The sequence below is a fragment of the Schistocerca gregaria genome, chromosome 8, assembly GCF_023897955.1.
Source record: "Schistocerca gregaria isolate iqSchGreg1 chromosome 8, iqSchGreg1.2, whole genome shotgun sequence".
NCBI lineage: Eukaryota > Metazoa > Arthropoda > Insecta > Orthoptera > Acrididae > Schistocerca > Schistocerca gregaria.
In genome coordinates this window covers 198,437,263-198,459,925 of record NC_064927.1, presented here as the reverse complement: position 1 = coordinate 198,459,925, position 22,663 = coordinate 198,437,263, and the positions used below count along the sequence as shown (strand labels likewise).

The following is a 22,663-nucleotide window of genomic DNA, read 5'->3' as shown; positions in this document are numbered from 1 at the left end:
GCCGGGTTCGCTAGTTGTAAATAAACATTGCAGAACTTCACTTTTCGTGGTGTTAATTAAAACTTCATGAGTCCCTCTCGCATTAGGGAACCAGTGTGGCAACGTTGCACTTGTCGTTAAGACAAGGCCGCTGAAGTACTGACATCGTGAAAAGTTTGCGGTAACGCGCTACGGCCTAGTCCGACGGGAGAAATACGCGAGGAACGCTAGCGATCACTTGGTAGCGACGCCGTAGAAGCGGGGGAGGCGGAGGTGTTTGGGGTGGGGCTGCAGGGGGAACGGCTCGGCAGACCAACTCCGGCGAGAGTTTTCCGCGTCCAAAGTTTCGCGAGGGCCCGAGTTCACAACTTGTCACCCGCCTGTCTCGTACGACTGCGACGCAGCCACGGTTTTTCGGCGTCCCCAGCGACTGCAGAAGCACGAGTTCTGCAGTGCTACGACACGGGAAACAACTGCTCATCGAATCATATATCCGTTCTTCAAACCAGTTGAACAGTAGCTTGGCTAATGCCAAAACCCCACGTTGTTCTGTTGTTGTAGACATCAGTTCAACGGTTGGTTTTGTCCGTAGCTCCACGGGAGTCTACACTGCACAATTTTTTCATACTTACATAACTACTGTAGTCAAATTATGAGTAGTACTTACAAAGTTTCTACCTCGACAAAATAAAATTACGTAAAACACCCCCTCCCCCTCCACCAATTGCGAAAAAGGATTACAGACGGATCTCCTTAAACAGTAAAGGGGAGATTACAAGACGATCCGCCACAAACAAAAGAGGTTCAGCGCAGCTTCCATCTACCGGTAGATGAGGTAGAAGCAAGAGATGAGAAACATATTACCAGCGTGGAAACAGACATAAGCTCTAAGATCTCCTGAATCCGAGCACGCGCATTAGGCGCCAAGAACGTGCGCATTCGCAGACAGGAGTACTCCAAGTACGTCTGCTTGTCATGATTTACTGTCATTACTGTCATTATTGATATATGTGGATAGCAATTGACTTCAGGTTTTTGAATTGGTGAATTTACACATTTTCCAGAGAGTTAATTTTCATAAATGCGATAAATAAACCAATGCAGTATTTTTTCATGTACTGTTGTCACGAAAAGCGTTATTTGTACTGATTGCTTCACATTCTAGAAATGGAATACAACAAACAAGGGTTAGGCGCCATAAACTGGGCATGCAGCGAGGAAAGGCTCAAAACGGTTCGAAGCACTATGTGACTCAACATCTGAGGTAAGTAGTCCTCTAGACGTAGAACTACTTGAAACTAACTAACCTAAGGACATCACACACATCCATGCCCGAGACAGGATTCGAACCTGCGACCGTAACAGCAGCGCGGATCCCGATGAAAGGTGTGTCTCATGTTCTTGCATCACAATAAAGTATCTCGACAATCGTTCTCAGTAAATATATAGGTACTAGTGTGCGATTTTTCTATTTGTATACATAGCTCCTCAAGTGGTGGAAATTCACGTTTGATTTGACTACATTTTTTATTTTTTTTAATTTTATTATACGGGTGAAAAGAATTATTTCCAATTTCGGCCATCAGGCGTAAATTTGGCACTGTACAGCATCTCGTCGACGTCTCTGGCGCTCATACTAAACAAATTGTGTAAGCGACGGCTAACAATTAAATCAACCTTTCTCACTTGTATCACCTTTTCTGCCCATATCCCATTCCTAACCCATTACATGTGGAAACGTTTCTATACGTCCTCCTCGCATCCACAGCGCCAGATTTACACCTAGTGACCAAAGTTGTAACTAATTTTTTCCTGTGTAAATCGGTTCCGTATTAACGCATTAGAATAGCTGCCAATATTCGCTGCCTTATGATAATTACAGCCAACACTGGACCTCTGTGAGTAGCGCCACTTCAACTGTAACCACGCGGTGTAAGCATATGGTACAATTCTTACTTTCTAGAAAGTGAAATTGCTTCCGTCATTAGGGTGTTCCTTGAGTGAATTCCATCCTCTATTATGGACAGCAGCATCTCAAAACAAGCCATTCTCACTAAATTCCGAAAGTCCTGTAGATCTTTGGGCCGCAGTTCCTCCGTTATCATCATCTGGCTTTTCGTCCTAAGCGTTAAACGTTAAAGACCGTGCCTGGGCAAAAGCTCCAAAAACAACAGAAAAACCACTGATTTCCCCTTATGGCAAACGCTTTATAAACGTAAATTTAAATAAGCACATGCTTTTGCAAACCAACTTTGTACTTACAAAAATAAGAGCTGACCCCTTAATTCAGAATAGTAATAACATCATTTTAGTGACAGCTATACAAGAGAAAAACAATTACTTAATAAACAGGAATGTTGTCCATTCATAACTGTTTTGTTATTTATTATTTATATTACCACGGCCTCACGAAGAGAAGCTAAGTCAGAAATGGTCGTAACTCACTCACACATTAAATACGCAGGATGGTCAGAACCAGTCTAGAAAGCTTGTGTGGTTGCTACAGAGAACGTTGTGCTATAAATAACCTGTTAAGAAAAAAATTCGATGCGTTTCGCCATCTCCGAGTTAATTATCATTGAAGTTAGCTAATCTGGGCAGTGCGGGCGCAAATTCAAGCGGCCCGCCAGAAACAGTGTCGCCAAACATGTTCTTCGTTTGGTTTACTAAAATTGAACATGAGAGTGATACAAAAATTGGAGATGAGACGGCTGTAAGGATCGAACCCGATCTGAAGGCAGAGTCCCGTGCGCTTTATGCTACGAGAATAACTGACACTAATTATAGGTTAGGTTAGGTTAATGCTGTTTAACGTCCCGTCGACAACGAGGTCACTAGAGACGGAGCGCAAGCTCGGGTTAGGGAAGGATGGGGAAGGAAATCGGCCGTGCCCTTTCAAAAGAACCATGCCGGCATTTGCCTGAAACGATTTAGGGAAATCACGGAAAACCTAAATCAGGATGGCCGGAGACGGGATTGAACCGTCGTCCTCCCGAATGCGAGTCCAGTGTGCTAACCACTGCGCCACCTCACTCGGTCACTAATTGTAGTTGGCGGACCGTTTGAATTTGCGCGTCCAACGGCCTGATCGGCGAACTTCAATGCTATACTCTGATTAAAATTACTTGATAGTTGTCGTCTGTCACTTGCCGCTGCAGTGTTGCCACATTGGCTGCCGCTACCGCCCGATTAGAGGTGACACACAAACACGGCGGGTCGCTTCACAAATGCTGTTAACGTGTAACGAGGAGCAAAATTGGAAATGGACGCCGCGATGTGATTTTATGTGACCAGTGACTGAACTGCGGCAGGCAACGCGTTCTGTAGCCCTGAATTTAATCTCATGTCCTAAGCTAACGATAATCCCGTGATGAACGATGTATCCGAGAAAACTGTGGTCAACAATCTGCAGCAGGACAAATCATGGTCGCTTTGTTCACGGCGATGAAAGCTAATCTCTACGAGAAAAAAATTAAGTTTCAACGTTAATAATCAAACTGTAATTTCCCGCTATCATCCGTTATCTTAACTATCCTGACAATGGCTACACGAGCTGCTCCGTTACCAACCAATGAGTAGTTCTTGTTCCTACGTGCTTGCAGATTATAGACTAAGCAGGTAGATTCCAAACAAAAGTGGAATGATGGGATGAAAAATAAGAGCAACTAAAAAAGTTTGTACGATGATGAAAATGACAAGTCAAAGATTTAGAAATAAATATTACATTTAAACCAATTAACTGAATCAAAAATAATAATCAAACTTTTTACTAGATTCAGAAATAAAAATATTTCCGATCCATATGATGAAATTCGAACCTATGACCCTCTGCATTTGAGGCTTAATCGTTAACCCACGGCGCTAACCGTTGCGCTACGTCACAAGGAATGAAATGCAACCTTCAAAATGGCTGGCTCTGAGCACTATGGGACTTAACATCTGAGATCATCAGTCCCCTAGAACTGAGAACTACTTAAACCTAACTAACCTAAGGACATCACACACATCCACGCCCGAGGCAGGGATCGAACCTGCGACTCTAACGGTCGCGCGGTTCTAGACTGAAGCAACCTTCAAAAATCTGGCTTCAGGCAATGTCGTGCGAACTTTATATAAAATACGCCGATCTCTGCGAATACGATAATTGTATATGTGACGCTGCATCGCGTCTTTTGCAGAAGCATCCAGTAATGTTTGGTTAGTGATGTGTATGAAGCGTGTGTATTTCATTATAATCGTTGTATGTGTCCTTGCTGTTTCTGGCGTTGTTATCGTGTGTGACGTAAGGCGAAAGTGCCAGACGCATGTTCGGGATCCAAACACATCAAGAAAGAATGACGGACCACGATCTGGATGTGAACTGACCAACTGTTATGGCTGTTCGGCAATGGCGAACGGTTCGGACTGACATTGAGCGCTATGATTGGAGCAAACCAGCTCCAATGCGTGAAGTGTCAACAACCGAGTAATTTTAATCGAACTATAATTAACTTCGAAACGGAGTAACGTACCGAGTTTTTTCTTAACAATTATTTCTCAGCACATGCAACCTTGCAACACCCTTACACGCTTCTCAGACTGTTTCTGACCGTTCTATATAGTAAATATCCAATCCCATTTTTTATATTCCGTGCAACTTTTTGATCCATATTACACATATATTACAAATGTATGAACATCCCTGCAGCTTGCGAGGTTCAATTACACTGATAATCAATGCTTGTAAATATTTATTCTGTAATGAAACGCACGCAAATCAAAGTTGGCTAAGTGTGATATCTATCATACTAACATTCTTCGTGCTTACGTTCAGTGTTTACTTACTGTGAATGAAAATGAAATGCAGCTAAATATTGTGTAAGGGTTTTCATAACCTGCAGAATGTACATTATCAGAACAGATTTGCCATAGATACAACGAGACAGTTCAATGCAAGTACCCAAAAACATAACATTCTCGTTTCATAAACTTTTCATTATCACTAACCATATTTGCTATATTTTCGGAAGCACCACGATCAAACGTCTAGTTGCACGTAGTCCACGTAATGGTACACAGTTGCCAACGTTTCTGGAGGCGTTGGAGGCAAGAAGGGATATTTTCAGCTACCATACTTGTGAAGTCATTTGTCACAGCACTTTGGATGTCTGCGATATCTTGATGAATGTTTGCTTTCAGTTGTCTTTTTACTCGTGGAAACAAGGAAAAAATCGCAAAGCGAGACGTCGGGCGAATATGGCGGTTGTGGAATGGCAATAAGAGAAATTCTGGTCAGATACTCGATAACAGCCGGCCGGAGTGGCCGACCGGTTCTAGGCGCTTCAGTCTGGAACTGCGCGACCGCTACGATCGCAGGTTTGAATCCTGCCTCGGGCATGGATGTGTGTGATGTCCTTAGGTTAGTTAGGTTTAAGTAGTTGTAAGTTCTAGGGGACTTATGACCTCAGCTGTTAAGTCCCACAGTGCTCAGAGACATTTGAAAAATTGAACTCGATAAGAGGTAAAGCAATATGGGGTCTATCACTGTCCTGCAGTAAGAACCAATGCCACGTATCACGGGGGCGACGTCGAACTGCTTGTCGGAAATGTTTCAAGACTTCGATGTAAGGAGATTGGTTCACTGTTTGACCAGGAGTGACATACCCATGGTGAACTAATCCATTAATACCAAAGAATACGATCAACATTGGCTTTGTTGTTAAAGGTTGTCGTTTAACTTTTGCCGAGGCTGGTGATCCATAACTACGCCATTCACCACGTTGACCCTTCATGTGATGGCCATATTGTCAGCATCCGCTTTCATCCCCAGCAATAGTACTTGACAGAAATGTGGGCTCACATCTGGCTCTATCCACTTATTCGAAAGAAACTCTTCCGCTTTTCTCTTTCTGCTCGTCTGTTTGAGAGTGAGGGTCGAGTATTGCATTTTTTTCGTTTCCCCAAAATCTCCGCGTAAAAGTATTATAACAAACATAATGATTCAAGCTAGGTTCCTCTGATATCACACGCACAGTTACACGACAGTATCCCTGCATTAACTATCTTAAACACTCCACGTTTGCATCGGTATGCGCCGTAGACGGGCGATCAGCTCTGGGATCGTCTTGCACAGAATCTCTGCTTTCAACGAAACCTTTTGTGCCACTCGAAAACACGACTTCCTGAGAGTGCCTCGCCTGGATATGCTTGCTTAATCATTGTCCACATTTCGTCAGTAGTTTTCCCGAGCTTAACGCAGAACTTAATGTTCACTCTTTGCTCACAATCAGCATCCATTGTGTCACTGTAACTAATGCGACGATAACCCAAACAGGGTGTTGCTAAGTACAGCCCTGTACCTAGTGAGTTCGCGCGGAAATATAGCTAAGGTCATTTCAAGGTCACACACACACTATGTAAAACAGAAACAACATTTCTTCTTTTTTTAGTATTGCAAACTCAGAAATAAGAAAAAAACCTGTCCTGAAACTTTTGAGACAAAAGGAGTAATACCCTAATAAATCGCCTATTTTTGTTGTTTATTTGCAATTACATGTCTGCAGTCCTGGTGCACATCGCTATCCACACGCCAGACTAAAGAAGTCATCTGGATCGGTCTGACACCTGCAATATTTCCACTACTGCCGAAAACGAACTACCGCACAATACTTCACCTTCTTAATGGGCTGCGTCATTGCGTTTTGGGCTTCTCTAGTGGAGTACTACGGTACGCTACTGGGGCATGGAGATTTCAATGTGCACATGGATTGTAGATATTTTCCTGCAAAGAAGCAAAAAGTAGTTACATAATTATATTTTTCCAAGCGATAGTTTTGACCATCCCTCGTGAAAATTAGTTAAAAAATATTTATAACACGACTATCTATATCCGGCGAACTTCGTTCGGTCTCTGAAAATCCTTATATGTTATAGCTGACCCGGCAAACGTATTTTTGCCATTTAAATAATCTCTAGTCTATAAGAATAATGTATATGTGTAACACAACATAATGTATACGTGTAACACAATAGCCGTTGTTGGCGGGAGCACGTGACACAAACAATAATAATGGCCGAAAACTATGTAGCGAGTGAGAAAAGGCTTAGAGGGAAGTCTGGCAGCATCGGCCACGATTAGTTCTAGCGCGTCTACGGTAGATCGCGCGAATTTAACAATTTCAGCCGATACACTGCTCGTCTATGAGCAAACATACATAGCGGCAATTTCGGGTCGAAACGTGTTCGCCATCATTATGGATGAGGCCAAGAGCACAGGCATCGATTTTTATTGTGCGTAAAAATATTGTGCGATTAAATTCTTTTAGAGGAACAAAGGAGGGCTTCGGAATTTAATTGTTCCACTAAAAAAAATTGATCGTACGATATGTTTCAGTACGATAAAAATCGATGCGTGTGCGCTAGGCCGAACCGTCGGTTTGGCGAATGACGCGTGCTACCTAGTTAAACTTCCCGGTCTAGTTACGTCTATTCAAAGACTGATATTCGAGTCGTTGCTTTTGGTACGTCTTCTTCAATTACCTATCTACCGAACAGTGAAACACTATCACCGGTAGACACCTGGCGGGGATAACTGATCAAGTGATAATTCATCAGTTATCGACGGGGGTTGAAAATTATTAAATTACTAAAATCGCTTTTAAAAGAGTTGAGGTTGGTAGTAGACGGGTGAAAATTTAGGGTTGCGTGTATTTTTTTAATGCGACATCATAAAAATAAAAAGTTCTGTCCAATTTATAAGAAAAATTTTTTGGTGTGGACAACCCTTATCACTTACGTTTATGACAAATAGATTACGACAGATTCTCAGACCTACCGAACATACATGTAAAATTTCACCAGAATCGATCGAGCCGTTTGGAGGAGTATCGTGACTAACACTGTGACACGAGAATTTTATATATAAAGATTAAAAAAGTCTACTAGTCCAGCAGCTGCACCACGATCATTCGGCCATAGGTGGAAGCATATCCAAAACGGCTAAGTTTGACGCCCTGGTTAAATTATGTCATCCACGCAAAATTACGCTGTCCAAAACCGGCGCCGAGGCAATTGTGGTGCGCCACAGGCCACACTCGACGGGAGTGAACCATGGCTACTGACATGAGTACGTGCGAATAGACGTGTAACTGTTCAGCAACTGACCGGCCAGCTGAACCATGGGGCTACCAACAGTCTCCTCAACTACCGTTCAGAGAACGTTGCTTCGTATGTGCAGCCATGCACCCATGCTGACTGCTATTCACCGGAAATGAAGGCTGGAATTTGCACATCCATTGAATGGCGAAAAGTGGCCTTTTCATATGCATCATGTTTTACACTCCAACGGATATATGCTACGGGCCATTAAAATTGCTACACCAAGAAGAAATGCAGATGATAAACGGTTATTCATTCGACAAATATATTATACTAGAACTGACATGTGATTAATTTTCACGCAATTTGGGTCCATAGATCCTGAGAAATCAGTACCCAGAACAACCATCTCTGGCCGTAATAACGGCCTTGATACGCCTGCAAAAGGTGATTATTCAGGATTTCGACAGGACAGTGGATTTTATTACCCTTGGCATTTATTACTAATTACTTGTCGAGCAATATGCTACAGTGTAGCATTTTTAATAGGTTCAACATGAACAAGAAAAAAGCGGATGCATAAAGAACTCATTCTAATTTCTTTCGCAATAGGTGTTCATCATTACGACCAGATTTTCGATAATTTTCATAAGCGTTTATTTTATCAAAGATAAAATTTCGCGATTCCAGTCCATTATGCGTTCAGCCAATAGTTTATACAGAAAGAGTTAGCAACGTTAGAAAAGCAAGTCGTTGACGATTTAGTCCGCACCTCGTGATCTAGTGGCTAGCGTTGCTGCCTCTGGATCACGAGGTCCTGAGTTCGATTCCCTGCCGGCTTGGGGATTTTGTCTGCCCGAGGGCTGGGAGTTTGTATTGTTCTCAACATTTCATTATCTTCATCATTCGTGACAGTGACTAGATTGGACTGTGTAAAAAAAAAACTGGACTCTGTAAAAATTCGGACTTTGTACGGGTGCTGATAACCGCACCCCACAAACGAAACATCATCATCGTTGAAGATTGCAGTTATACTGGAATGAGGTGAATGTCTGGGAAACGGCAGGAATGGAGAACTGAATGAAACCATTCTTAGTGTTGGTAAATAAACAACACCAATGAGGTCGCCAAGACTGCTGTATACGGCAAACAATTAGTCAATGGAAGGAAGAGTAGGATATCGTGTCCCGTCGACGAAGAAGTCATTACAAACCGGGCACAAGGTCGTATTGAGGTACTATGGGGATGAGAAATAGCAGTGTCCTTCGCGAAGGTACCATCCCGCAGTTTGCCTAAAACGGATTGGGGGAAACCTTGAAAAACCTAAATCCGCTCAGTAAACTATCTGAAGAAAGAAAATATTGCACAGCGACAGAACAGGAAAAACTAACAACCTCAGATTATTTCTATTATAGAGTTATTAAAAGACGTGATTAAATGACCGGTGTTAATTGCGGTATGTTGATGCAGTATTGTTTCTGCGAGGGAGGGGGCGGAAATAGCGAGATAGAGTAAGTGCCTCCAGGTTAATTGCTTTCGCACGCAGCAGCTGAAAACGATTTCTCAGAACACTCTTGAGAAACGAGTTACCCATAACGTTACTGGGCTATAAACCGTATACGAGTACTAACAGTACTTCATTTCACAGCGGTTGCGAGGTATAAGGCGAGTACGTTGCGAGCGACTTCAGTAAGTTCTAAAAACAGTTGTTGAGAGAAATTGCTTATAGTAACGAACAATCATGAAACATAAAGAAATTCTATTTCATTGGCCCGATCTTTCGACCGTTTAGAGACTCTATTAATTTATGTGTTGTCTACGTAAACAAACACCATGAGTGAAAATTCGATTAACAATAGATAGCCGGCCGGTGTGGCCGAGCGGTTCTAGGCGCTTCAGTCTGGAACCGCGCTACAGCTACGGTCGCAGGTTCGAATCCTGCCTCGGGCATGGATGTGTGTGATGTCCTTAGGTTGGTTAGGCTTAAGTAGTTCTAAGTTCTAGGGGACTGATGACCTCAGATGTTAAGTCCCATAGTTTTCAGAGCCATTTGAACTAATTTATTGAACGATACATAGCACATACATACAAGAAAAAGTTATAGAACAATGAGACTCCTCTCTGTTATATACGAGATCCTCACTGAAGCCGTGGATTCAAATGGAGCAAAGGGACAAGCTGACGACAAAATTCGGTGTAGCACGGTGGAGAGCTTACATTTATGATATAAGACGCAAGAGCGGATTTACTTTTTCTGAGAAATCATTTGGCCCAGTATTAATACACTTGTATCAATAGATGTTGAAAAAAATAGCGGTAATCCAACATGCGTTATCGATCAAGGCGGCAAATTAAGACACCAGATCTGCACAAGTGGGCCGGGGCTTCAAATCCTCATCCGACCATCTATATTTGAATTCTAAATCGCTTAGGGAAAATACACAAACTGTGCCTTTCATAGGAACACAGCAGTTTATCCTCACCATCCCTGCCCCACAAGGCACAGTTTCACTTCTCTTCTTAATCATTAATCTTCTGTTTGTTCCATGAGGTAGTGTAAGTGCCTTCCAATTTAATTGCTTTCGCACGGAGCAGAATATACAGGGTGGCCAGGAACAATTTAAAAACCTTATAAGAGTGTTGCAAGGTAGGTTGTGCTGTGAAATAGCTATTAAGAAGGAAAAATCTATACGTTTCCCCGTTTCCGAGTTAATTAGCATTGATGTTAGCCAGTCAGGCTCTTGTGTGCCCAAATTGAAGCGGCCCGCCAGATGCAATTGTTCCAGTAGCATGGGTGACAACGCACGAGACTGCTCAGCCTTTATTATCGTCCCATGTCCAATTTTGTATGCCTCTCTCGTTTGGTTTTAGGAAGCCAAACGAAGTACACGTTTGGTGACACCCTCTTTAGTCGAGCCTTTTGATCTGTGCGCGACTGCCTGATTGCCTAACTTCAATGCCAATTAACTAGGAGGCGGCGCAACGTATCAACATTTTTAAACAATTATTCCTCAGCACAACCTAACCTGCAACACCTTTACCAGCTTCTCAGACTGTTTCTGACACCCTGTGTAAGTCAGTGCTATGTATATCCCCCAATTTTAGTGGTAAATTCAGAACTGAAAAAGAAACCAGCAAAAATGTTTCATATCAGCTAAATTATGTTCAGCAGCTCTGCTAGAAGTCTACAGATCCCTGAATTCCTGAACAACCTTAGTTTTACTGATGACGTTCCAGTGTTTGCCCTTAGTGCTGTTGATCTTCACAAACAAATGAAAGTGTGTAACACAATAAGATAGAAAGTAGACGAAAAAATCATAACAACACTAGTCGCATTTGTAGTAGGCGTGTCTATCAAAATAAGTGACAACATAAACGCTGGTAGACAATTCATCACTTCAGATATTACGCATGGAAAAAGTAGTTTTAGGTTAAAAAGTAGTGGATTTACGCTTTTCAGTATCAGTCTATGCTTGTTGATCACTTGCTTAATTCATTGTCATCACAGTAGCGAAATATCTCAGCATACGATGTGAACTTTGACATCGAACTTTTTCGCGGCGGCATCATTCTATAAAATCATCACGGTGTTCAGACCGCGTCAAATTGGAGTTAAAACTCGAGGGTTCGAAGATTAAAACCACCTTCTTCGTGAGAAGATAACTGTCTGCCAGGAGGGAAGTCTGTTTGTTTTACAACGGCGTTCAAACTATGACTGGTCGAGTAAAGTCGCTTGAAATTCAAATTTCGATTGGCGCTGAGGTCACTTGAAGAGCGCGATACTCTGGAGATTGTACTAATTCCCGAAAGCTCAGGTTTTAACTCCAATTTGACGCTGCCTTGAAACCGAGAAGATTTTATGAGAATGTGTCAACTTTGTTCAGGAGGTGTCTACAATATCTATGACATTTGATATATCACTGCTTGGGGACTATAGTACCTAATTTAGCATAGTCACTGGCGAGGTGACATACACATGTAGGGTCTCCTTCGATGGCATATTTTTATGGTCATTGTTACTGCGAAATGTTACATAGATAAATGAGTGGTTCAACATTTCTTGGACGGTTCGCGTTGTTACACTAATCAATCGAGCTACTACATTTTCCGTGTGGTCATGGCCTGCTCCAAACACGATCTCTCCGTTCTGGCATTCTGTCACGTCTCCACGTCGATCCACCTAACTTGTATGATTCTATGCAACCGACCGCACATACACACCAATTCATTGTCTTGACATACGTTAGCGATGAAGTGTTATTTGCAGCTCGCTAATACTTCTACATGATCTACAGCGCTCCACTCACCTCTTTTGAGGGGGTTACTGAGGTTTTTTTTTTTTAAAAAAAAAAGAAGGTTTTACACTGTCCACTCACGTTAACGCGACCAAACGCCAAAAGCTCGAATAACCACGTTTGGCAACGTAGACAGCTTTCAGACGTGCAGGAAGAGAGCCAATGCCCCGAGGGGCATGTGGAGCTACGCCAAATGCGGTGCTGTGGCCAGCTGTACTGGGTTTTTCGGTTGAAGATCCGTGGCGTGAGCAGCCCAATCGATGAAGTCTCACATATTCGCGGTTGGGTTTTAATCCGGGGAGTTTGGCGGCCAGAGGAGTACGGTAAACTGATGCTGGTGCTCTTTGATCCAGGCACGTGCACTGCACGCTGTGTGACTCGTTGCATTGTCTTGCTGGTAGATTCCAAGAGCCGAGGAGAAACATACTGCATATACATCTACATCTACATCCATACTCCGCAATGGTGGAGGGTACCTCGTACCATAACTAGCATCTTCTCTCCCTGTTCCACTCCCAAACAGAACGAGGGAAAAATGACTGCCTATATGCCTCTGTACGAGCCCTAATCTCTCTTATCTTTGTGGTCCTTCCACGAAATATAATTTGGCGGCAGTAAAATTGTACTGCAGTCAGCCTCAAATGCTGGTTCTCTAAATTTCCTCAGTAGTGATTCACGAAAAGAGCGCCTCCTTTCCTCTAGAGACTCCCACCCGAGTTCCTGAAGCATTTCCGTAACACTCGCGTGAGGATCAAAGCTACCAGTAACAAATCGCAGCCCGCCTCTGAATTGCTTGTATGTCCTCCCTCAATCCGACTTGATAGGGACCCCAAACGGTCGAGCAGTACTCAAGAATAGGTCGTATTAGTGTATTATAAGCGGTCTCCTTTACAGATGAACCACATCTTTCCAAAATTCTGCCAATGAACCGAAGACGAATATCCGCCTTCCCCACAACTGCCATTACATGCTTGTCCCACTTCCTATCGCTCTGCAATGTTACGCCCAAATATTTAATCGACGTGACTGTGTCAAGCGCTACACTACTAATGGAGTATAGGGGTGGACGTGGTCCCCAAAGATAGACGCATACTTGCGCTGATCCATTGTACCATCGAAAATGACGGGATAACACAGGGAATGCCACGAAAACATTTCCCAGACCATAACACCCCCTCCTTGTTTGCTTTCAGATGTTTGACACCGCACATGCCAACCCCATCTGTCCGATGGAGCATAAAACATGATCCGTCTTAAATAGCCACCTGTCACCACTCAGTAGATGTCCAGTTTGTTGCGGTACTGGCGCCGATGAAAAGCAGTCAGCATAAGTGCATGAACATGCTACGGAGGGTCACACGCAGCAACGTCTGCGTAACAGTCGTTGAGGAGACGCTGTTGGTAGTCCCTTAGGTCATCTGGGCGATCAGTTGCTTAACAGTTGCAAGTATATTTGCCCGTACACATCTTCTCAGCTATTGTTCATCCCTGTCATCTATGGCCCGCAGTGCACCGCATTTGTCTAGGTGCCGGTTTTACACAGAGCCATTTGCTATACATATACATTAACAACGATGGTTTTGAAATAGAGTGAAAAATTTTACATACATAAGATTATAAAGTAGAAAGCATATATTTAAAAAAATTAGTTACTATTATAACATATATTTAAATCAGTATATAAAGTATAAAATAATTTCTAGCAACCCTGTACAGATTTCTAACCCCGTAAAGACAGTCTGAAAATTTGTGACTGAATTAATAGCTGTTAATAAGGGGAGTTGAAAAAGAGACGAGCCGGAGCATGGAATGCACAAACCGGTGACAGGAGGGTATTATCGTGGCGTGTGTAAGGAAGTGTGGTTCCGACCAGAGCGTGGAAGTTTTCAGCCCGTCGCTAGAGAGCACGCGTGCACGTCACGTGACTATACAGAGAGCAGCAGCATACATCAATCGTCCAACGCTGCCAATCGCTGACGTTCCTCTTTGAACAAGATGCCCCCTTCTGATTCATTTTCTGCAACACGGGACAACAGCGAATGCCCAGCGTTACTCGCAAACCTTGAGCACCCTTAGCCAATCGATCAAATCAAAACGACCAGTGAAGTCATTCTGTTCCACGACAGTGCAATGCCGCATACGGCCAACAGAGTCGCGGCACTCCTGCAGAAATTCAAACGGGAGGTTCTCGGCCACCCTCCATACAGTCTGGACCTCTCTCCCTGTGATTACGCCATTTTTGGTCCCCTAAAAAGGCAGTGAGGGGCAACGATTCACCTCGGACGACGATGTCCAGCTGTACGTGCGGAACTGATTAACATCGCAGCCCTATGAATTTTATGAGACAGCCGTTCACCGCCTCGTGTCACAGCGGGACAAGTGTCTCAACAGCCAGGGTCAATACTTCTAACATACAGGTGCCGGTTTCTGTAACTATTCCTCCGGCTCGTTTCTGTTAGAATGCCTCTTATAGTAAGATTTAAATGAAAAATGTGGGATGCATGCAATACATAGTTTCTTATATATTAAGAATGAGCATCCTCGAAAACAAGATCGCAAAGAAATATTGCCATTATTAGATTCAGCTACACAAGAGCCATCTTTGAGATCATAAAAAGAGTGCTGATTAGTGTAATTGCCATAACTGCTTAAAACACAGTAATAAAATTTTTGAGCAACAATATTCATACAGAATGGATAGATAGGATAATTTGACACATTATCCATTTACAGTGAATTGGAATGGAGGTCATAAAATGGTCAGTACTATAGTGAGTTTCCTGTTTACTGCAGCACTGGCCACACATGTTTATATTATGTGTATTAAAAGTGTTATATTACTTTATCACTACACTGGTCTTCAACTGCAATACTATCTTCGTATATCAGTACTTACGATGATCTCCGCTATGAAACGACACAAATACTGACTAAGTGTATCTTAGTTTCATGATCTTCTAATTCTGTATGAACGATACGTCAAGCTTCCGAACCTATAACTTCTGTATGAATGTTGTTACTCAAAAAAATTATGACGATATATTTAGCCGTTATGGCAGTTACACTAATCAAGGCTGTATTTTTGATCTGGAGATGGCTCGCGAGTAGCTGACACTATTAATCATAGAAACCTTGAGAATTTTCATCCTTAACATATACAAAAATTACGACAGATCGCTTGTCTCTAACACTGGCGGTGTCAACAAACATGACAATATATTAAACGACGCACGAATAGTTCACCTCATTTTTGTTGCACTACTTACCAAATTATGACCAAACAATTCACCTGCTTTCTTTACCTGCTGCAACCGCGTTTCAAATCTTACAAATATTTTGCATAGCTGTTAAAAAATCAGAACCACATTACTTTCAGGACTATCTGTATGGAGTTAGGAATCTTTATGGGGCTACCAGAAATTGTTTTATACTTCTTAGTCTGCTTTGAAAACGAGGTACGTTATAAATTCATTATTATTCAAACAATTATTTTTCCGCTGGTTTAACGGAGAAAATACGTTACCTCGTTTATACAGGGTGCCCCACTCAAACCTCCCTGATTTCAAAGACCCAGGGGAAAAAAATTACAGTAGATACGACAATGAAAAATGCACCACTTTGTAGAGCATCTCAAAGAATTTATTTATTTATCATGAATACACCTCTACATGTGATCCATTGGTAACACGAGGAATATCGAGTCTACATTCATTTTCTTGCTAAGTTCTTTGTAACAATGGGTTCTCCGTGTCCGATTCAAGGACTGGGAAATTTCCTACCCGGAACTTGTGAACAGCCATTGACCAATGCGGCGGAGCTCCGTGACGTTAGGTCTGAGGATTTACAAACTGCTCCCACATGTCCGCAAAGAAGAACCGTGCATTAGCCAGCACCAGACGTTTAGTTTAGGGCTATAATGGACATTTCAATGACAATGTGCAAATTTTGCGAATCCCAAAACCGAACATTATGCCTATTAACCCTTCCTGATAGATGAAAGATTGCCTCATCTGAGAATAAACATCTATCCCGGAAGCTGGCATCCATATCAATATCCTGCAGCATATCTCCAGCAAATTGTTGTCGGCGTGGCTTGTAGTTCGGTGTCAGATGATGCAATATTTGCACTTTGTAAGCACACATACGTAGATGCTGGTGAACTTCAAGATGTTGATCGAGGTACATCAAGTTGCCTAGATGCTTGAGGAATTGACTTATGTGGGCTTCTGAAAAACGTTTGTCTGATGTCCTGCATTGCCTCTTCTTAAACTCCATAACATGCACCACCAGAATGTTTCAGAACAGTATCCTGTTGCCAGAAACTTCCTATACCATTTATTAATAGTTTTTACATCAGGTGGATCACATTCATACAGACCACGGTCATTTGGTTGCACAGTAATAGGCAATTTTGTTTCTGCAAACCATACTACTGCTTGCGCGCTGCTGTGGAGTTGCTATTTCACTTCATGCAACCATACTGCCCTCTGGCGACGATACTTGGCACTTCTGACAAGGGAATATAAATTCTTTGAGATGCTCTACAATGCGGTGCATTTTTCATTGTCGTATCTACTGTGGTTTTTCTCTCCTGGATCCTTGAAATCAGGGAGGTTTGAGTGGGACACCCTATATAATGTGCTGCTAGCCAAACTGAATGAGAAATTTATCGCGGCGCCAGCTGGAGTTGCACCGTAGAGCAAATTCCTTTACCACTCTGTTTTGAAATAAAGAGTTCGGTAAAAACCCCACCACCCAACGAATACACACTTCCCGTAAACGACAGTGCCATCGGCAATCAGCCTCGGATTGGTTTTAGGGGGTGCTTTCAAAAAACAAGCGATCGTAGGTCCCCGCCGACTGCACCCGCATCAGGTCGACCTAGGGTCTGCAGTGGCGGGCGCGGTGCGGCGCTGTTTACTTTCTGCAGCTCGGGCCGTGTCTGGCGCCGCAGCGTCGCACCAAAGGCGGGGGTAGAGGGCGGCTCGGCGGAAATCGACGCGATTGCGCGCCTGAGAGCGTCCATTTCCTGGGCGCGCTGCCGGTAATCACGTTCCACCCCACAACGGCGCGGTTTCCACTGCAGCTCCACAAAGGGCACTAATTCCTCAACACGTGCGCGGGGCCTGCCTTCCTCTCACATAAAAGCACTGGCTGCGTTGCGGAACACTGCAAGCGGATACTCCTCGCATGTTGGTCATTGTCGTAATATCATGGAATCACTATGCGGTTCTATCACGTTATCTCTCTATTCAACTCTACACTCTTTCTGTAAATCAGAGATAAAATCGACTGCAGGCGCTCAACTACACCTAATTCAGTGCTTCAGAAGGAAGACCCGTTGTTAATCACAGCTAAAATCTCCGAGTATTAACAGTTAGTTATGATGCTGCGTATCAGACCCTTTCGCCTACTACATATAACTGATGTTATCCGTCTGTTTTCATACTGATTTGCCGGCCGGTGTGACCGAGCGGTTCTAGGCGCTTCAGTCTGGAACCGCGCGACCGCTACGGTCGCAGGTTCGAGTCCTGCCTCGGGCTTGGATATGTGTGATGTCCTTAGGTTAGTTAGGTTTAAGTAGTTCTAAGTTGTAGGGGACTAATGACCTCAGATGTTAAGTCTAATAGTGTTCAGAGCCATTTGAACCGAGCCATTTGTTTTTACTTTGTTTCCTTTATTAGTTTTCTTCGTGTGAGAAAAGTTACCGCCTTTGGTTTCTCTTTTAGAAATTATCACAGCATTACTAACATATACTGGAAATCAGAACCACCTCTTACTTGTGATGACACAAGGTTTTGAAGAGCGTAGCTTCCATGAAATAATCCTGCAATGATACGTGAGCAAAAATGGTTCCAATGGCTCTGAGCACTATGCGACTTCTGAGGTCATCACGCGTAGAACTTAGAACTAATTAAACCTAACTAACCTAAGGACATCGCACACATCCATGCAAGAGGCAGGATTAGAACCTACGAACGTAGCAGTCGCCCGCCTCCAGGCTGTAGCGCCTAGAACCGCACGGCCACTCCGGCTGCTCAACTTACCGTTCGGCAATCGAAGTTCAGAGGCACAATGTTGAAATACCTCGACCCAAGCAATTTCGTCATCCAAAAAGAGATCTTTTAATTAATTAATGTCAATATTAACTAATTAAAGATCATCACAAATTCATCGATTACTTTGTCCTGCAAAAATCGTAGTCCTAATTAGTAATTGTGATTAAATTTCAATTCTTGAATGTACATGGCGTAACGAGTGTGTGTGCAAATATTTCTGTTGGTGACAGAGGACAATATTACTTGGGGTAAGACACCACGTATCGAATTTTTTTCTTAACAATCATTTCTTAGCACAATCAACTCTGCAACACACTTACAAGCTTCTCAAACTGTTAATGACTACCCATTACATCAGTATTTACGACATTTTCAGACTAATAATCATATCTATTACAAGGTTCGGTAGTATTTAGAAGTACATGCGGAAAGAACAGACCATTAAATCTTATTTTCCCCTGGGCAGCAGGTCAGGTGTTGCAGTGTGGATGCCTGGACGCAAAAAGGTTAGTTATATTGACAGGCACAGTCTACTTAGTGGTGCAGTTACGACCGTGAAGATAACATCAGGTAGTAAAGCTTGTGATATTTCTCTGGAAAAACTATTCCAGACAGAGAAAAACCGAGCAACACACTGATGCGTGCACATATTAAAATAGCATACATAAATTATCTGCACTTATACCTCATACACCGTGTATACTAAAACAAAACTCCGTGCGAACAGGCCTTGGAAGGCAATACGGCACCGCCTGGCCGCCGTGTCATCCTCAGCCCACAGCCGTCTCTGGATGCGGATATGGAGGCTCATGTGGTCAGCACACCGCTCGCCCGGCTGTATGTCAGTTTACGAGACCGCAGCCGCTACTTCTCAGTCAATTAGCTCCTCAGTTTGCCTCACAAGGGCTGAATGCACCCCGCTTGCCAACAGCACTCGGCAGACGGGATGGTCACCCATCCAAGTGCTAGCCCAGCCCGACAGCGCTTAACTTCGGTGATCTGACGGGAACCGGTGTTACCACTGTGGCAAGACCGTTGGCCCATGTGTACTGGGTGGCCAGAAACAGTCTGAAATCTTGTAGCGGTGTTGCGGGGTGGCTTCTGATGAGAAAGAAATGTTAATAAAAAAATTCGATAAGTCACGCTGTTTCTCAGTTTATTGCATTGAAGTTAGTGAGTCAGGCCGTTGCGCATGCAAACTCAAGCGGCCCACCAGAGACGGTGTCGCCTAGCGTGTTTTTCGTTTGATTTCCTAAAACCTAACAAGGGAGCGATACAAAAATTGGACATGGAACGGTAGTAAGGATCGAACCCGAGCGAAAGGCTGAGCAAACCCTTAGGCTACCATCTACGCTATGACAACAACTGACATTAATTGTATCTGACAGGCCGCTTGAATTTTCACGTACAACGGCCTGATCGTCTAAGTTCAAAGGTAATTACTTGGGGTAAGACACCACGTATCGAATTTTTTTCTTAACAATCATTTCTTAGCACAATCAACTCTGCAACACACTTACAAGCTTCTCAAACTGTTAATGACTACCCATTATATGCTGTCGCATTTCTGTTCTTTACTCTTTCCGCTGCACCACCCGCCTCTTAACATAAATGGCTCAAATCTGACCACCCTGTCTATACTCTCACATTCCTGTTCTTTACTCTTTCCACTATGCCACCCGCGGCCTGGAAACTACGGTAACATACAAGCCTCATGTCTGCTCATCTAGTATATGCTGTCACATTCCTGTTATGTACTCTTTCCACTGTGCCAACCGCCACCTGGGAACTTCGCTACCATAATGGCTCATGCCTCGCAGCATCAGCGGCAAAAATTCTTTTTTTTCCCCCTAACACTTGGCCATCTGGGCTTCCACTTCTGTTACATTCCTTTATAGCCAAGCCCAGCATATACCGGTGATGTATCACAGTTATTTTGTGTTCCTACAGGCAGGGACAAGGCTACGGCAAAAAGAGTGGAGGGATGCTTTGACAGCATCCACAGAACCTACATAGCATCACACACACACAACACGTTATATACCTGCTAGCTCAAGCTTACTATTGTTTTCGCAAAGTAATCCTAACGATTTTGATGAAGTTCTCAAAACACTGGGTTGTGATTTGGAGATCATAATATGTGTGTGTGTGTGTGTGTGTGTGTGTGTGTGTGTGTGTGTGTGTGCGTGTGCGTGTGTGTGTACGCATTCCTGGGCTCTCCTCGACCCAGTCCTACCCCGGCATGTGGGCAAACTGGGTGTCTGACGATATGGAGACTGTGATGATGACGCTGCGGTACTAAACTTTAAAATATAGGCTAGAAACACCACTGCCTACACTATTTACATATGAAATACATTCTTTTTAATATCTTCTTTTGCGTTTCTGTAGTTGACTAATTTTTCAACGTGTTTAGTCCTATTCCCATGTCAACCTGTTCAATCAGTGTATACTGTATTACAAGGAGCGATCAAAGCCTAGAATCGGTATACCAATCAGACAAAATCGTCATGAGCTCTGAGGGAACCATCCCACAGAAGCGTTAGGTTGACGATACACGTTTGGTGAAACACCGTGGCCTGCCTGCTGCGTAAGGAACTTCGTAACTGCCTGCTGCACATCATCGTCCGACAGGACTTTTCTTTAATAGACCGAATGAGCGATAATCGCACGAGGAGATATTTGGATTACAGGGAGGGCTGCTCGAGTACCTCCCACTTGAGTTGTACTAACTTCTGCGATACGACATTTGCGATATAGGGACGTACGTTATCATCAAGCAGCAGCACACCTTATCGTAGTTCTTTATTTTAAAACGGCGGTTTTCGACAGACATGCTACTCCCTTCACAATCAACGAAAGCTCTAATCGTTTCCTCCTCCTCCTCTTCCATTCATTCATAATCTTCATTCTTCGACGGCCAAGACAAGAATAAGAGCACGTTGGTTCTGTTTGAACGCATTTCGTAATACCGAGGCCATAGTTAATCATTCCGCATATTCCGCACGCCTTGCCTACATGTCGGTGCTTGAAACTTCCTGGCAGATTAAAACTGTGTGGCGGAGCGAGACTCGAACTCAGGACCTTTGCCTTTCGCGGGCAAGTGCTCTACCATTCGAGCTACCCAAGCACGACTCACGCCCTGTCCTCTCGGCTTCACTTCCGCTAGTACCTCGTCTACTACTATCCAATCTTCTCAGAAGCTCTCCTGCGAACCTTGCACAGCTAGCACCCCTGGAAGAAAGGATATTGCGAAGACATGGCTTAGCCACAGCCTGGGGGATGTTTCCAGAATGAGATTTTCACTCTGTAGCGGACTGTGCGCTGATGTGAAACTTCCTGGCAGATTAAAAATGAGTTTGTAGTTGAGTGTTAGTCTGTCTGGAGGTTTCATATCGCGCACACTCCGCTGCAGAGTGAAAATCTCATTATGTCGGTGCTTATATATCGGCATCGGAATAGTACTACGTTGGATACACGCTACAGCAACGCTCTCAAACTTAAAATTTTTATCGCACTTTATATAAACATGATATGCACGGTCATCAGTCAGAACTTTCTATCAGAAGGCCGGCCGGAGTGGTCGTGCGGTTCTAGGCGCCACAGTCTGGAGCCGAACGACCGCTACGGTAACAGGTTCGAATCCTGCCTCGGCCATGGATGTGTGTGATGTCCTTAGGTTAGTTAGGTTTAAGTAGTTCTAAGTTCTAGGAGACTGATGACCTCAGAAGTTAAGTCGCATAGTGGTCAGAGCCATTTGAACCATTTCTATCAAAGAGGATTCCTGAATTCTATTTTGATCCGTTACTAGTCATTTACTTCTTTGTTCCCCTCGAAAATAGAAAAGGACTATCTATATAGCTCCGTATGAACCCTAATTTATCGTACCTTATCTTCGTGGTCTTTACGCGCAATGTTGGAGGCAACAGAATCGCTCCCCAGTCAGATCCAAATAACCGGTTATCTAAATTTTCTCAGTAGTATTCCCCGAAAAGAATGTCACCTTACTTCCAGAGATTCCCATTTCAGTTCCCGATGCATCTCCGTAACACTTGCGTGTTGTTCGAACCTACAAGTAACAAATCTAGCAGCCCGCCTCTGAATTTCCTCAGTGTCCTTTAAGCCATGGTACGGATTCCAAACACTCCAGCAGTACTCAATAATAGGTTGCACCAGTGTCCTACATGCGGTCTCCTTTGCAGATTAACCACACTTCCCTAGAATTCTCCCAGTAAACTGAAGTCGACCATTCGC

The 22,663-nt window shown here is 43.4% G+C and overlaps 1 protein-coding gene and 1 pseudogene across 7 annotated transcripts in view; both read right to left on the bottom strand.

Moving 5' to 3' along the window:
- Positions 1-22,663, bottom strand: part of LOC126283953 (high affinity copper uptake protein 1-like) — a 1,096,589-nt gene that overhangs the window by 374,519 nt on the left and 699,407 nt on the right. The window lies entirely within an intron of this gene.
- LOC126285545 (5S ribosomal RNA) lies at positions 19,332-19,449 on the bottom strand (annotated as a pseudogene).